The following is a 17,985-nucleotide window of genomic DNA, read 5'->3' on the forward strand; positions in this document are numbered from 1 at the left end:
TCGGTGAACAATTATTGATCTGCATTGTTGTCGATCTTCATCGTCTCGGGCACTTGCTCTATCGATCGCGAAGAAGCAAACACCGGAAAGGTAAAGGAACAATCAACACATGGCATCGATGCAATGCACATACAATAATGATGACATGACATGTTAATTAGTCACTGAAGTAACCCTAAGGCATCATCAATTTAACTGGGTTTCGGTGAACTAGGGTTAGTAGTTCCGGAAACCTCAGAGGGGTCCATTTTAGTTCTTCTAAAGCAACTAGAGTTCAAGTTGTTTAACAATGCATGATTGTGTATCCAAATTGTAGATCTCATTTTTCTGAAGATTTTGATATATTATACACCTTTTCTGATTTAAAATGAAATAGTTATGAATTAAACAAGTTTTATTCATTTTACGCAATTTACGGAAAATAAGAAAATGAGTTACTTGACGTCACGGCGACGTCATGGTGACGTCAGGCGCTGAGCATCTGCGGCCATGTCGGGCACGGCCTCGACGATGCCCGGCCTCGAGGGGTCTCGCGCGTGGAGTGCGTTCGACGCGCGCACGACGAGGGAGCTCAACGGTGGTGGCGCCGCCACTTATTGGACGCCGGAGCGTGGCCGGCGGCGAGCATCTGCGGCGGCGCGGCCCGGTTGTATGTGGAGGCGGCGATACATGGGGAAAGAGGAGGGGATGCGGGGACGAGGAGAACGAGGACCTCACCCTGAGCGCGTTGCGGTGGTCGCCGGCGCTTGGGGTGGCCGGAGACGGCGTGAATCGATGGCGGCGACCAGCAGCACCGTCGGGTAGGGTTAGGGTTAGCTCGCGGGAGGCGCGGGGAGGGGGACGCGTGGGGGTCTAGGGTTTGGAGGGCGGCGGAGCGATTTATGTAGTCGCCGGCGGGCGGCGGCGACGATCCTGGCCGCCGGCGCCATCGGGCGGCCGCAGCGCTGCCAGGCAGCTGCTTGGAGCCGCGGGGAAGACGGCGATTTTGCGGAAAACCCCCTGGGGTTTCTGCTCGGGCTGGTTTGTTGTTGCTTTGGGCCAAGGTGGGCTGCTTGTTTGGGCTGCGCATGAGAGGTATGAGAGGGAAGGAGATGGGCTGTTGGCCCGGGAGAAGAGAGAGAGGGTTTCTCCTTCTATTTATTTTTACGGATTTAAATTCCTATTTTCCATTTCAAATTTCAAACCCTGGTTTTGAATAGAATTTGACAAACTATTTTTCAGAGAAATTTCAAAGCACCCATGTCTCTTCACATAGCATAAATGCCATGTGAGTTTATCTTGATTATTGAAATATTTCGAGGCATTTCAAAAGAGAGAGAAAAGGCACACCTTAGGGTTTCCATTTTAATTTATTTGGAAATTTTTCCTAATGCATTTTATATGATGCTCATGATGCACAAACAACTCCTAATTAGGGTTTAGAAAAACAGGGATGTTACAACTCTATCCCCCTTACAAGAATCTCGTCCCCGAGATTCCTAAGGTAGGAAAAGAGAAGGTAACAAGGACTACACCTATCTTCAACGAACTTATCGATACCTCGATGATCTTCTTTGTTGAAGGAGTTGATCCACGACACCATGAAGAAGTTGACCCACAACACCATGAATGAAGCGCTTCATTTTCTTCCCTTGAGGTTGTTGCTCAACTGCACCTAAAGGAGAGAGGGAATAACTCTAGAACGAAGGATCTCTAGAAGATCGAGCATCTCATGATCAACTCATGGAAGGAGTGTTTAAAAACAACTCTTGAGCTAACAAACATGAAACACGTCAAGGTAACGGAGGATATGAAAGAAGTTTCAAATTTTGGTAGGCAATTGCTCCACGCTTTACAAGAATACGAAGGGACAAGGTAGTGAGGAGTTAAACTGCCTTTGATACCATGACGAGGCACTCTTAGAGAGGGTACTCGTGGAATCACAAATGATTATCCAACCGTAGCAACTTTGGATTTAAGAATCATAGTCACTTTTCTGGCATGGGTACATGAAATGATTGTTGTCTACTCAAAAGGATGGGGCCTAAATGACTGACGAATTCACACAACGTGTGAATTGATTAGAACTTCAGTGCGGCCAACGGAAAGGGAAGGATGTGCGGCTAAGGATCAACAAGGATTGAAATTTCTCCGAACGAAATTGCTGTCACCGGAGAAATGATTTCGAGGGATTGACCGAGAGACATTTAGCAACTCTGCTTCTAATGTTCTCCTTGATGTTCTAGACATCAATATTAGGCTATTGACTAGCCTTCAATAGGTCATCAAGTGAAGGTCAACTTCGGAATTGAAAAGATGCTATGAGGCAACTCCTAGAGTAAGCTTTACAGTATCCTTATGGAGAGTGGTTATTCTTGATGATTCAAGAGATTATGGCATTAGGCCTTCCGACTAATTGTGTTAACCACGACATCAATCTTGTCGGATTTACAAAGAGACCTATCCCAGAAATCCTTGATAAACACCAACCATCATTGCCGCTTGAGATTCAGCTTAGGTTAGGTGTAAAGATATTATAGATCTCCAATTAGAAAGTTTTCAACAGTTACCCCCAAGGTAAAGTTGATAGATTCTCAAGATATGGACCACAATGTCAAGCTCCAAAAGATTGAGCTAGATTGCGTAATACATGTGGTTTCAACTGCAAAGGCAATTGCGTGCACATGAATTTGCAATGTAACATAAGTGAGTCCTTGTGGGGACATCAAAGAATATTTTGAAGTTCTTAAGCTTCTTCTCTTTCTTGAACAAACCAATCAGTGGCTTAGTGTGCATAGAGGAACGTTTCAAAGAATGGAGGTAACAACCTTCCATCTTAAGAATACTTGCACATGCATGACTGACTTGCGATGATTCCCGAGGAAAACAAAAGGGAACTCGACTCAGATCCACGGCGACATCTTTCAGCAAATGCACGTGAACCAGAGAATGTCCCTTCCAACATCCAGAACACATACTTCATGATGACACAAAGATGGTTCTCAAAAGTTTCCAATATTATTGCCAACTATTCAATATGAATCTCTTTAAACATGGAGGAAATAAGAATGTCATTGATGGGCTCAATAACACACTTATCAAGATACTCCAATCAGGGACTCATATTTTGCATGAACGAGGCAGCAGTATTGGTCAGATCAAAGGACATGAAGGTATACTCAGACGAGACACCATGAGTATAAAGATCATCAAGATAATCCTTGGAACTGAGTTTGATTTGACGATAGCCCAAGCTCAAATCAAATATGGGAAAGATAGCATATCCATAAAGGAGATACTTTCTAACTTCAACACAAACAACACTAAACATCCCTTTAAGAAGGATCAAGTTGGATAGAGCTCTTATCTTTCAACTCTCCAAGTTGTTGTTTAAGCTCAATCAATTAGTCCTGGATATCCAGTACGGTTTCCTGGAGAAGGAGTAGTTCAACTAACCAACATACTCATGAACTCGACAACACGGTCATGCGACAACATGGCGGTACTTCTAGAAAGACATCCAGAATATCGCGAACCACCGGTATATCACTGAATTCAAGAGGGAATCTTGGTTTACAAAGCAAACGAGATGGTCTTGAGAGCTTTGGTATCAACCTAACTCTTTGACCGAAGATGTGCCAGAAAAAACGGACTTGACAACACAATCAAGCTTGGACTAGTGATTGGCGAACCAACCATGTTAAGGATGACATCATTGTCCTTGGATTTCGAAACAATAAGAATTGCTAAGAAAATCTCGGATAGCCACATCAATGAGTACACCCAACATTCCCAAGCACGGACAGCTCAGAGGAAGGGCGGGTATAGATATGTAAGAGCATCACTTCATCAATAAGGCCATGAGACTTAGCACGATCTCAAGATATAGAAGAGTGTGATACTCTAAGGTAGAACAGAACAGAAGCTAACGAGGCCTCTTAATCTGCGGATTACAACACTTTGACCAAGTCTTTGAAATGGACGAGGTACTGGAGTTTGTTTCTCCTGATATACCGAAGTGGAATGTCTTGACGAACCACAAGGGCAACATGCATTGGGTAACACCAATGTATATTTACAACTTGGCTGCTAACTAGCAGACAAAGGTCGGAAAGCAACTAAAGAGGAGGAACATGATCAGGAACAGGAGTCCTGAGATGTAGATGCACAAGTTAACACTCTTGGGAAACTCATGGTAAAAAGAGAGATGTGGCAGAGTCACAGACATAGATATGAGACTCACAAAGAGCACTCTGGTTGTGATCCATTTGGTTCAATGAAAGAACCTCTGCGATAGCTAGTGGAAGGGAAAGATCTTTATTGCCGCAATTCAATCACGACAATAACCACAAGCTTGAAGGCTAGATGATTTGAATTTAGCCATCCCGGTGTAATGTATGAACATTAACACTAGTGTTCAATGGCATGGATCTTGGGTTAAAGGCCAGCTTCATGTACTAGGATTCATACACTAGAATCCAGCACAATCGGGGACCTTCGGTTCAAGTCCAAGGGTTAAAACTCGAGAAAGAAGTAACTACTAGATGAGTGACACGGAGGACACTGCGATTTAGTAATCACGATATAACATCTAGAAGCCATAACTAGCTTCAGAAGTGCCCAAGAAAATAAAAAGGAGGCATACAAGGCGAAAGGAAACCTCGAAGCCTAGAACAGAAGGATGTGGAACCCACAAAATAGAAAGATCATGATGGAAGGAGATCTCTCTATCAAAACAAACAAAACAAAGAGGAAGCAAAGAACACACACGACTCTAATTATGATGGAATGATAGCTAGCTCTCTATTGAAGCAAGAGAAAGAAAGAAAACTCGAAACACACGCACACAGATTCTCTAGAGTCGTGCAAACTTACAATAGGTCAACTGGTTAAGAAACGACCTGCCCTTGAGGCACCAAAGTTTTGAAAGACCAGAAGAGATAGAAAAACTTTCAAATCAACACAAGGTAAGGCACCTTAGAATTAGAGCGATACCAGATAAGGAATAAAAAGAAGCCTAATCAGATTTTCGCAAATACTTTTAGCTTTCAAATAGTTTTCACAAACACTAGACTCAACATCGACCAGTAGAAAGGGTTTCCTACGGGCGGTCCTGCTCGATACCAAAACACTGTGGCACCCCGGGTTCGGGGTTAGACGAATACCGGATCTTCGTCTGACATAAGCCTAACCTAGAGCTCGAGAGACTACAGTGAGAGAATCGGTAACACAACAGTGACTCTACGACTCAAAGAGGTAATACAAGCTCATAACTGAGGAAAGAACCAAAGTATTACAAGCAGAGGTCACTGACCTGTCATACATCAATCAACGGAAGCGAAGTTATGCTATTAGACATAGCAAGATAGCAAAAGGCCTAAGAGGCCAGGAGCATAACGGCGACGTCCCAGCCCATAGATTCCAGGCTGCCACACGGGAACCCCAAGCTACTCGTCGATGTCGACTAGAAACCACCATCTGTTGGAGAGACTTCAGTACGAAACAAAAGCATGCAAAGCTGAGTACGGGGACTCAGCAAGACTTAGTACAACCTTTTAGCAAAGCGGGTATGCGGGCTTTACGTAGAGCTTCTTTTGCGTAAAGCCAGTTTTCCTTTGTAAGACAAGAGAGAGAAGAAACTCGACTACTCCGAACCTTTGAAAGGGGATAAGAGAGTGACATCTCTATCTCTATTGATCATCATATTGTATCCACCAATCTTCATCATCTCGAACCACTATCCTCGGATCACCCCCTCAACACCCGAAGAAGGTATCCGTAAACACACATTGTTTGCCAAGTTTTACGATCAGGTTAAAGTTCTCTATGATCTCCACGTCCGTTCCCAAGTCGTCCGTAACCGTGGACACGGCTTTTCGAAAAGATTCATAACCCTGCAGGGGTGCACAACTTTACCCACACGTACCAACCGATTCTTAGTGCCAGATCAATAGCTCTCTTCCTTGGAAAGCCGGCAGAGAGTGGTTGACCACGACCTTTACCTTGCTGTCGCCGAGACCATGAGTCACGCGCTAAGGATTGTTCCGCCGTAACGGGTCAAGTCCCGAAGTCGGTCCTTAACGATGTGTACCGAGGTGGGTTTCCCCGGAGGCCGCAACCCCCGACCACCACGACCACGCTTACACTGCTCGTTATGTACTTTTAACCCCCAAGCAAAATGCAATGCATATGACCGAGGTAACGCGCAAACTATTTGACTCATGGAATCTACTAGGCAAGTTAGTGAGTCGAGAGGGTACCATAATAGGGCCTCGTGTGGTTGTACGCTCGGTCTTGGTTCAAGAGGCGAGAACTCGGTTCCTAGGGTCGGCGGAAACGAAACAACCCACCACATCCCAATGTGGCCTCTCGTCCGAGCCTTTAATCATGTTTCTCATCATCTCTATACTTACCACGTCAACTTTGTCATGCTAGATTCATTTCATTGTAAGGCTCCGGTCCCGAAGACCGGAGTAGCAGCGTAACAAACTAAGCATGGCTAAGCATAAAGATATAAAGGCTCTAGCGATGCACACATGCCAAACCTAGTTATGCTAGGAGCAGTGGATCAGGGTATTTGAGGCTACAAGGGTGGAACATGCAATAGATATGGTAACTATACCTATCGATAAAAGACAGTTGAATCGTATGCAATATGTAGGAACGAGAGTAAAAACATTTCGAAAATCATATATGAACCAGGCTAGGGCTTGCCTTTGTCCCTGACAAACTGAAGTGGATCTTCGATACATGCTTGACTTGTTCGTCGGTGAACAATTATTGATCTGCATTGTTGTCGATCTTCATCGTCTCGGGCACTTGCTCTATCGATCGCGAAGAAGCAAACACCGGAAAGGTAAAGGAACAATCAACACATGGCATCGATGCAATGCACATACAAGAATGATGATATGACATGTTTATTAGTCACTGAAGTAACCCTAAGGCATCATCAATTTAACTGGGTTTCGGTGAACTAGGGTTAGTAGTTCCGGAAACCTCAGAGGGGTCCATTTTAGTTCTTCTAAAGCAACTAGAGTTCAAGTTGTTTAACAATGCATGATTGTGTATCCAAATTGTAGATCTCATTTTTCTGAAGATTTTGATATATTATACACCTTTTTCTGATTTAAAATGAAATAGTTATGAATTAAACAAGTTTTATTCATTTTCTGCAATTTCTGGAAAATAAGAAAATGAGTTACTGCGTCACGCTGACGTCATGGTGACGTCAGCGCGAGCATCTGCGGCCATGTCGGGCACGGCCTCGACGATGCCGGCCTCGAGGGGTCTCGCGCGTGGGTGCATTCGACGCGCACGACCGAGGGGAGCTCAACGGTGGTGGCGCCGCCACTTATTGGACGCCGGAGCGTGGCCGACGGCGAGCATCTGCGGCGGCGCGGCCCGGTTGTATGTGGAGGCGGCGATACATGGGGAAAGAGGAGGGGATGCGGGCACGAGGAGAACGAGGACCTCACCCTGAGCGCGTTGCGGTGGTCGCCGGCGCTTGGGGTGGCCGGAGACGAGCGTGAATCGACGGCGGCGGCCGGCGGCACCGTCGGGTAGGGTTAGGGTTAGCTCGCGGGAGGCGCGGGGAGGGGGAAGCGTGGGGGTCTAGGGTTTGGAGGGGCGGCGGAGCGATTTATGTAGTCGCCGGCGGGCGGCGGCGACGATCCTGGCCGCCGGCGCCATCGGGCGGCCGCAGCGCTGCCAGGCAGCTGCTTGGAGCCGCGGGGAAGACGGCGATTTTGCGGAAAACCCCCTGGGGTTTCTGCTGGGCTGGTTTGTTGCTGCTAGGCCAAGGTGGGATGCTGTTTGGGCTGCGCATGAGAGGTAAGAGAGGGAAGGAGATGGGCTGTTGGCCCAGGGAAGAGAGAGAGAGAGGGTTTCTCCTTCTATTTATTTTTCTGGATTTAAATTCCTATTTTCCATTTCAAATTTCAAACCCTGGTTTTGAATAGAATTTGACAAACTATTTTTCAGAGAAATTTCAAAGCACCCATGTCTCTTCACATAGCATAAATGCCATGTGAGTTTATCTTGATTATTGAAAGATTTCGAGGCATTTCAAAAGAGAGAGAAAAGGCACACCTTAGGGTTTCCATTTTAATTTATTTGGAAATTTTTCCTAATGCATTTTATATGATGCTCATGATGCACAAACAACTCCTAATTAGGGTTTAGAAAAACAGGGGTGTTACATAGCAGGAAGGAGAAGAAGAGAGGAAACATGGCAACAAGCACAAGTGACAGCTGATCAAGATTCACCACCAGAATAGCATCACCACCAGCTAGTACACTCTGCTACAGCAGGTTGATCTTTAAGATCATCATCTAGCATATATTATTTTCAGTTCAGTTGAAAGCATTTTGGTATGGGAAACTCTCAGATTTGCATACAAGTGGTATGCTAGTCTCATCATCGAGTTTATTGGGCATAAATTGCACCTTCCCTTATCAAAAACACCCGCCTCAGCCTTTGCATCATGGGCAAGGCCACAAGATCAAGCAAGCATCTGTTCTTATCGATAATAGCTCACAGAAAATTGGTAGGGGGGAGGATTCTCAGATTAGCATAGAAGTGCTATGCTAGTTCATCATAAAATTAAACAAACCAAAAGAAATAGTATCTGTTCTTAATAAAGTATTTAGCCTCGGACTTTTGCATCAACGGCAAGACCAAGCTAGCTAGCTAGGTCTATTCTTGTCAGTTTAATCCATCAACATTATAAACAGATAGTAATCAGTAACATCAACTTGTCCCTGGATTAATTCCTGGAAATCAATGGATCATATATATAGCCAGCATCCAATTGATGTAAGCCAACAAAAGGAAGCACTTAAAATATACCACTTGCAGTAGTTTAACACTAAATTATCCACCATATTAGATCAAACCAGTATATCCAGTTCATCAAATGGATGAACCAGGACAGCTACAAACAGATATCATGCCAGTAGTATAAGTCTCTAATCATGAACAATAGTAACATATGATGATCACCAGTAGAATCATAGAATCAGTATAGGAATCCTCTGAACAACTAGATCAGCAATTAAGTATCACACACAAGCACAAGCCGAAAATACAGGGTCATAGGCAGAATGGAGAGGAGAGGGATTTTTACTCGCAGTGTAGTAGAGGCGTAGTCGCAGCCGTCGACGCCGGGGTTGCGCCTATGGCACCGTCCAGCCGGCGTCGAGGACGAAGTAGCCGCCACACCACCAGATCACCGTCAACGTAGGCATCAAGAGCAGCACCCCAACACCAACATCACCACTTCATGAACCGAACGGTCGGACACAACGGAGTAGAGTTAGCACCTGTAAGGATTAGGGTATAGGTGCTCATGGAGGTGGTAGAGAAGACGTAGAGGGTCAAAGAGAGGCGCGGCGGCGCGTGGCGATGCGCCGGCGACCGAGCCATCCATGGGCTAGGGTTGCCGTGAAGCACGCGTGCGGGAAAGGAGGCGGCGCCGAGGCGGCAGCTGATGGCCGGGGGGGTCCGTGGTGAAGCCACGCCGGGGAGCAGCGACGGAGAAGGAGACCGGCGACGACCGGAGTAGCAGCAGGCGGCGGTCAAACCGCCGGTAACCACTAGGGTTTCCAGGATCATGGGCGAGCAACTGAGGCCATGGAAATCAAATCGAAGAGAGGGGAGTAGAGCACGAGGGAGCACAACCTCGTCGGCCTGTGGCGGTGGTGGGTGCACCCCACATCGGCCGGGACAGCGCCGGTGACATCACTGGAGCAAAGGGGAATCGAGAGCTCGGAGCGGTCGCGTGCTCGACAGAGACATGGGAGAGAAGTGAGAGGTTGAGGGGGGCAGAGTGGGTCGGGGTTGGGTTGAACCCAACCCAGGCCAGGCCGACCCAATCGGTTGGGCATCATGGGCCAATTCGGTCTGGTCCAAATTGGACCAGTCAACTTAGCCATTTTGTTTTTTTAATCTTTTTCTAAAAACAAATCATTCACAGTTTGCAAAATTCATATCAAATTAAATTCAACTCAGAAAAATATAAATGAAATACCAAAATGTTCATAAACATAAAAATTATTTATTAAAAATACAATCTCTAAATTTTTCATTAAAATGAAATTTAATCATTTAGGGTTTACTACTTAAAGTATTTTCTTCTATCCTCGGTTCCAAGGAAATCTAATAATGAATAAAATGTCTATAATAAGTAAAACTCTAAGAAGTAAATAAAACACCAAAAGTAATTGTATTGTATCATATTAACATTAACATGATCACTACTAATATCTAACTCTCTAAATTGCATTTACCTTGTTGATCATTTTCTTTAAATAAGAAAAATACTAAGAACCATTATTAAATTTTATTTTAAAAAAGTTATCTCTCAAACCAACTTTAATCCACAAATTATTATTTTAGAATTGTATAACAGATATGAAAACCTAGTTCCAATATGGGGAAAAGAACCTAACCCTATTATTTTATGTGAAAGCTTTAAATTGTTTAAACCTAAAACCCTAGGGGTTTATCACATGTGATCATATGAACTTAACTTTAGTTATGGATCTACACTAAGAAAATAAAAACATGCTCATATTTATTATCAACTCAAATACAAATTAAGTTATCATTTCATATTTTCATTTTTGACCAATACCTTATATGACCAACTAGTATCACCTAGGTGTACACCCTAACTTGATAGTCTCATACTATCACCATTGATCACCACTCCTTAATACCACACTATTGGAGTCCACCTTAACCATCATACCTTAGTAGAACCATGTGATCAACTGTAGTACCAGCCATGTGTAATAATTCACATGATATGCTCCTATTCAACTAAACCTTACTTGATGTTAATAAACCACCTAGTTTAGGAACCATGAGTGATTACTTAGTAAAGCAAATAAGAATTCATAGTCAACCCTAAGGTTTAACCCATGGTACCACCTTGATAACCATCCTTTGATATGATACCCATAATCAACCATATTTAGCATCACACCATTGTGATGAACCCTAATAGTAACCATGATCGATGTTTACCTTACATACCATACTCCACTAAACCCTACCAGTGTGAGATACTTATGAACTATCCTATTTAGGAATCAACCATTCTCTACTTAGAGATCCAATAGCTAATCCAAGACAACCTCAATTGTAATACTTATTTATAAGTAATATGTTCTTCAAAAGTTATTCTTTTAAAGTAAATAAAGAATCATCATCAACCCTGCTTATAAGGACCTATAAACCCTAGCTAGCTATCACCAACAAGATGAACCAATCTTGATAGCAACCTTGTATGAAGAATTGCTTAGGATGCCTAGGCTTAACTCAACCTTACCAAAACCCAGGTGTCGATAAATCCAACATTGTTGTGATCCATCTACTACTTACTCCGAAAGCAAGTGGAAACCATAGTAAACCATAGAACCCCACAACCCTAATTATCATACTTGTTCTTTATTAAAGAACATGTTCTTCAAAAGTTATTCTTTAGAAGTATATGATAATTAATCATTAACCATGCCTTGTAGAGATAAAATCAACCACTATTCATTACATGTTAGTGTTATACGAAATGTTATTGTTGTGTGCTATTAGTATTATTATTATGATATATTACAACACCTGTTTATGATATCAAGCAACTAATCCTTAATAAGAACCTTGTTTGTGAATCACTCTAAAAGTGCAACACACCCGAAACTAATCATTACAACTCACTAATCCTAAATCATCGGGGTTAGGTCACGCTTAGAGCGATTGCATATCATACTTATGCATTATTGCATCCTTGCCAATCTTTTAAACATCGTCCTTACCGGACGATGATGCTATTTCAGAATTTGGAGTTATTGCGTATCGAAGACCTTGCCTGCATAATCTTGCAGTCAAGAAAGGCAAGTTCATCACTTGCTCATGTCATTTGAGTATTTCTATCAAATTACTTGTAAAGAAACTATGGTTATCACTATTGCATCAAAACCAAAACCACTATTTTCATAACTATGAATATGACTATGTGGTTGGCAATGGAACCATGGATTGTGTTAATATGGTGGAGGTTCCATTGCAAGGGTTTATATCCATCTAGGATTAAACAACAAATGTCACCAGTGATTCTTGTGCCATAATAACCGTGTTAACCATAAGATCCGGAGTGGGACGGAGTAGTCAAAAGTGTTTCCACCTCTCGTTCATCAACGGATGCGCTTTACCGTAGTACACTTGTAATCCAAGGGGGCAAGCGGTGAGGCTGGGGAGTCCTAAGTCCCCACGGTATTGCGGTCTATGATGGGTTGCAGCTACCGGCGTAGGAATGTATGGTAGAGCCCTGCATTGACGTCGTGGTCGGGGTCCACCCTGAAATCTACGGGAATAATGGGACCGGCGTGGACCCGATGTCGAGGGTACTCCTCGCCAATGCCCTCCGAAAGGGGCTTAGGGTTGACGGAATCCTGCAAGGCGACACGAGACATCGGTTCACGGACAAGCGGGGAGAGCGATTTACCCAGGTTCGGGGCCCTCGATGAGGTAAAACCCTTACGTCCTGCCTGTCTGTTCTTGATTATAATGATAATGGGTTACAATGGGGTGCCGAATAGTTCGGCTGAGATCTCGTCGAGATGGTTATTGCTATGATGACCTAGCTCTAAGCTTTTTATGGCTAAGATTGCTAAGATCGATTCTGTCCCTCGGCAGCCCCTCTCCTGGCCTTTATATAGGAGGCCAGGTCTCAAGGGTCCTAACCGAGTACGTCTAGGTTTACAGTAGTTTAGATCCAATCTTTCCTTGTTTGTTCGCTTCCTTGTCTTGCTCGCTAAGGAATCTTCTAGTGCGCCGTCCTAGTGGCCCATCTTGCCTTCAGGTATCTTCATGGGCCTCCAATTTGTCAATACCAGATAGGGCAATACTGGTTACCCGAAGGGTAATGCCCACGTCAATAGCCCCCGAGTGTCTAGCCGAAGATAATTCGGGTAGAGACTAATGCATGTTTTTTCCTGACATTCTTCTTCTTCATTGCTCTTGTTCATCTTGATTATGCTTCATCTTCTTTTTATCGGGTGCGCGTCAGCGCTCCCGATGGGAGTAGCCCCCGAGTCTAGGTACGGACGCTTGCAATCCGTGCGTAGATTCAAGTTATACTACTCGAATACTTTCCTCTGCCAAGTTTTCCCAAGTCTTCATAGGTCATCCGATACATTTTCTTTTCGCAAAGGGTAATGAGTAACGTGCCCAACTTTTGTTGGTTAACTACCGGTGGCAAAACAACGTTACTCTACACAGAATCAAGTCCCCGGGCATGATCCTGGAGTGCAAAAAACTTTCACCGGGTGTGCACCGCGTCCTCCCGATGGGAGTAATTAACGAAATCTGTCGAATCTTCTTTTTATCGGGTGCGCGTCAGCGCTCCCGATGGGAGTAGCCCCCGAGTCCAGGTTCGGACGCTCGCAATCCGTGCGTGGACTCAAATCCTTCATCCGATGACTTTTTACGTTTCCTTCGAATGCTTCCAAATTATGACATCATAGTTGTGGGCCAATTGATGGGTTTTGACTTGACGTGTAACTGTTGTGGGCCAATTGATGGGACTTGACCTGACGGGCCCACCCTAGTTCTGTGCAGGCAGTTTTTAGGTTTTAACTAGTGCACGCGCGGCGATCGAGGCGTCTCCTTATTTTTCGCGCGACGTGGGAATAATGGGCCGCCGGTTCCACTCTTTCTTCTAGCGCCACGTGTACAGTCAGATCTGCTTCTCTCCCCACGATGCTTTGTGGAGTTATGGCCACGTCTGGGCTCAAATCCTTACGGGATAAATAGGGAACTTCCTTTCTTTTTACCTTTTACCCCGTTCACTGCTCATCTTCTCCCTCAAGCCTCCTGTTCTTCTGCCTTTCCATCAGAAGCTTCGTTCGCCATGGGTAAGAAGAAGAGTGGCAGCACATCGGAGGCGGCCAAAGTCAGCCGCGACTGGAGCGCCTCTGCCATTACCAATCGCGACATCAACAAACTTCGCGCCCTTGGCTTCATCTCCGCATCTGAGGATGACGTCCGTCTCCCAGGTCAGGTTTCTCGCCCGAGTCCCCCAAAGGGCTTCACCGTCATGTTCGTCGCTTTTTTTTCCGTGGCCTTTCTCTCCCGGCACACGAGTTCCTTCGCTCCCTTCTTTTCTTCTATGGGATTCAGCTCTGGCAGCTGACCCCAAATTCCATCCTCCATCTTTCCATTTTTGTCACTGTCTGTGAAGCCTTCCTCGGCATTGAGCCCCACTGGGGTCTTTGGAGGAAGATCTTCTATGTGAAGCGTCACAATGATAGCAACGGCCCCCTGTCGTCGGCGGCGTTGGCTTCGTTGTTAGGAAGGAGGTCGACTACTTCAATTATCCGATGAAGGAATCCGTCCAGGGCTGGCGCAACAAGTGGTTCTACCTTCGGGACCCTATCGTTCCTGGGCGGCGTTCAAATCTCCCTCCTTTTGATGATGTCTTGGTGGCTCACAAGAAGAAGTCTTGGAACAACGCCCTTTCTCCCGAAGAAAAGGCGATAGCCGACGAGCTTTTCAAGCAAACTGTCACTTTGAAGAATTCAGGAGGCATGACGATGTGCGGTACTGAAGTAGTTTCAGTTTTCCTACAACGTCGAGTGCAGCCGCTGATGTCTCGCCCTCACCAGCTGTGGCTTTTCACTGGCAAGAACGACAAGTCGCGGGTCAACTCTGCCGACCTGTCGGCAAATGAGCTCCATGTAGCGACCTCACCTTTTAAGGTGCCGATCTCTGTGCGTATCTGTGCTAGTCCCTGGATCAATCGCTAGCACACACAGTACAAGATGTAATACCAAGAAACAAGGGTCTTTATTACATCGTATGATCCAGAATTTACATAAAGGATTACAAATTGCATAGCACAAGGCTAGCATATCATCAGAGTTCCACAACGAATAAACATAGACAGCATGGGGTCCTTCGTCTTCATGTGCCACAGGCGAGCATGTCGAGGATAGACTCGTAACCCTAATCATCATAACTCACTCGTCTTTCAAAACATCTGCAACATGAAAAGTTACAGCCACGAATGGTCAATACTTTGAATGTATTGGCAAGATGACACTATGGTGGACTCAAATGGCAACCTACCACTTAAGTGTACATTTGGCTGGTAGAGCTCAGGTATGATTTGCATAAAGCCAATTTTCTCCTATCATTTGTCAAATCATTTTCTTCCTTTCTAATTAGGTGGTACCATTGATAGAAATCAATGTACACTGGAATACCACTGATGGAAACCAGTGAATTCCTCCTACCCGTGTTCACCCATCAAATTTTAATTTAAGAAGTTGGGATGAGGAGACTTTCGAACAGGATCCTTGTCAGTTCGCTCAAATTGTCCGTAACCGGGGACGCGGCTAAGTACTTAGATTTAACACTCTGCAGAGGTTGTACAAATTTACCCACATGACCTAGTCTGTTCTTCTTCCATGATGCACATTTTGCTCAAATGGACAGATGTCGACTAGGACGAGACTTTTCCGAAGTGATCACCCGAGACCATCCTCTACGGACCCGCTCCAACCTACATTCCCCTACATCATCATGTCGCGTAGGGTCCAGGTTCACACAACATACTCCGTCAAGCCAGAGCCCATATAGCATGTGGTTGTACGGTAAGCTAATGAGCAAGGTTGTCTATTATCTCTTTGTTCCTGGGTGGCCGTCCACAAGTGCGAAGCACACGGCGGTTCATAGACATGACCCCGTTGCAACCACTCAACATAAACCAAGCAATACCAATTCCACCCAGGTAGTTCATTAAACTTAGTTGTTTTTCCATAACTCGCTAACAAAATATCTTTTATAGCATAGCTGAGCTACAACTAAATTTAATGGCGACAAAGTAAGTCAAGTAGGGGTAGCTAGACTACTGGGATTACAAAAGCAAAGCATATCCCTAGACTTACTATAAAAATCACTACGGTGCATGAATAAAATCTAGGACATTTGTGAGGGTGTGTCACTTGCCTTTTCCGTAGTTGATGATCGTACACTTCTCGCAATAAAATACGTAGCCCTTCGTTCAAGCTATAAATGAAAATAACACAATATAAACACACCATTCGTAGCAACAAAATCAAACAAGGCAAACAATACAATTCGCAAGTTTGGTTATTCATTTATTATAAACTTTATCTCTCTTATGGATTAGTGAGAATGAATGTATGGCATGAGGCGGGGCTTGCAAGATATGTCTTGAGGATTTGGAATGCAGTTTTCAAGATGTATCAAGTTGGATTGTGATAATTAGAACATTTAGGATTTTATTGGATACCTATGATCACTAAAAGCTCATAGGAATAATGAATTGATCAAAAAAGTTTATAGATTGTGAGATATGACATAGAAGGGTCTGGTTTAATTTTAAATTCATCTGTGGATATGAGTTCACAAGATATATACGTAAGTTCAACTTGATAGAGATTTTTATTTGTTTATTTGCAAAAGATTCACCCTACAAGAATTTACGGATACAAGATATGATGATAAGAAGGTTTGATCTCAGATTTCAATTCATCTAGGTTCGAAATGTTGCAAGTTAGATATTGTATGCTACTGGACAGATAATTAAAAGTGTGACTCGAACGCAAGAGGAAACAATTTGATTTGAAGCTACAGATCACGAAGTATGAATTTCACAAGTTGGTGATAGGAGCTAGTACAAACTCAAAGACTCCAACCGATAGATCACTTGCATATATACGTGACAGACTTGTATTGGAGGATGATCAGTTTTAGCTGTACAGATCGTGTGTGTTGTTGGAGTGGAAATGGAAAAGAGGAAAATGGCACCTGCTCACATACGAAGAAAACAGTCTTGTCGTAGCAAAACATGGGCGCTGTCGAGCAAGTCAAGGCTTCGCTCGGTATCGTCGTTTCAACTGATTCTTGAGGCGTTGGTTGTGTAGTTTCAGGCTCCTCGGGTAGGAACGACTGTATCGCTTTCGTGCGCGGTGTCGTCTCGTGGACTGAACAGAAATTGCGTACGTCCTCGTCGCTCAAAAACCTCGGGCTGTGAATCGAGAGAAAAGAAGGCATCATGAGATTCACATGGTCTAGAGAAAAAGGAATACGAAATAACCATGACCTGAGTTCCTTGTTATTCGACGGAAACGACGGCGTCATCTCTGTGACCGGCGGAACAACGGCGACGCGACAAACAGTGATAACAAGGTGCACAACCATGTCCTGGAGGTAGCCCTCGTGAAGGGAGTCTCCTGGTGGAGGGAATCTACGAGATGAACACCAAAGGCGTTGGAATTTGGTGATGAACTTGATTTTTGTGGCTAAGAGTGGCATGGTCTACATTTCTTTTACCGAGCTCATCTGGAGAAAGTGTGAGAACTAAAGTGAGGGAGAGAGACTAGGAACACACGGTAGACATCTCGGTTTGCATTAATATGGATGGAGGAGGGAGATCAGGAGGCTTATGCCAACGGTTGGCATTCGGTTCACCACGCCGGTTTAGTTAATTAAGATACCTAATTAGAAAACTTATTCCCTGAATGAAACGCCCGTGATATTATGAGCATATTTCGTGTTTAAGTTGGGAGGAGAATCGCATTAGAATTGATGGGAGGTGTGGAGAGGAATAGATACAGCCATGGCAGTTTGTTCTCGCCTATATGTACGTGAACTCCCTCGAGGAGGAAGACGACGCTTGACTTGGCTACATGGGCTTTTTGTGTTGGGTCGGACTGGGCCAAGCTACAGCGGTCCATGCTGGTTTAACTCTTCTTCCTTTTTTTATTCTCTTTCTTTTTCTGATTTCTATTTATTTGAGCTGAACACAAATTGCAAATTGATTCAAAACAGTTTCAAATCGTTTTGGAAAAACTAGCATAAATATAAGTGCAAAGCTAAAAAAAGAACACTTTGGCATTGTTTTAAATTAAAAAAATAAAATCATGAATTTGGATATAAAACACCTTTACGTGTATTTTCAAAATAGGATTTTATTT

This window comes from Lolium rigidum, chromosome 7, assembly GCF_022539505.1.
Source record: "Lolium rigidum isolate FL_2022 chromosome 7, APGP_CSIRO_Lrig_0.1, whole genome shotgun sequence".
Taxonomy (NCBI): domain Eukaryota; kingdom Viridiplantae; phylum Streptophyta; class Magnoliopsida; order Poales; family Poaceae; genus Lolium; species Lolium rigidum.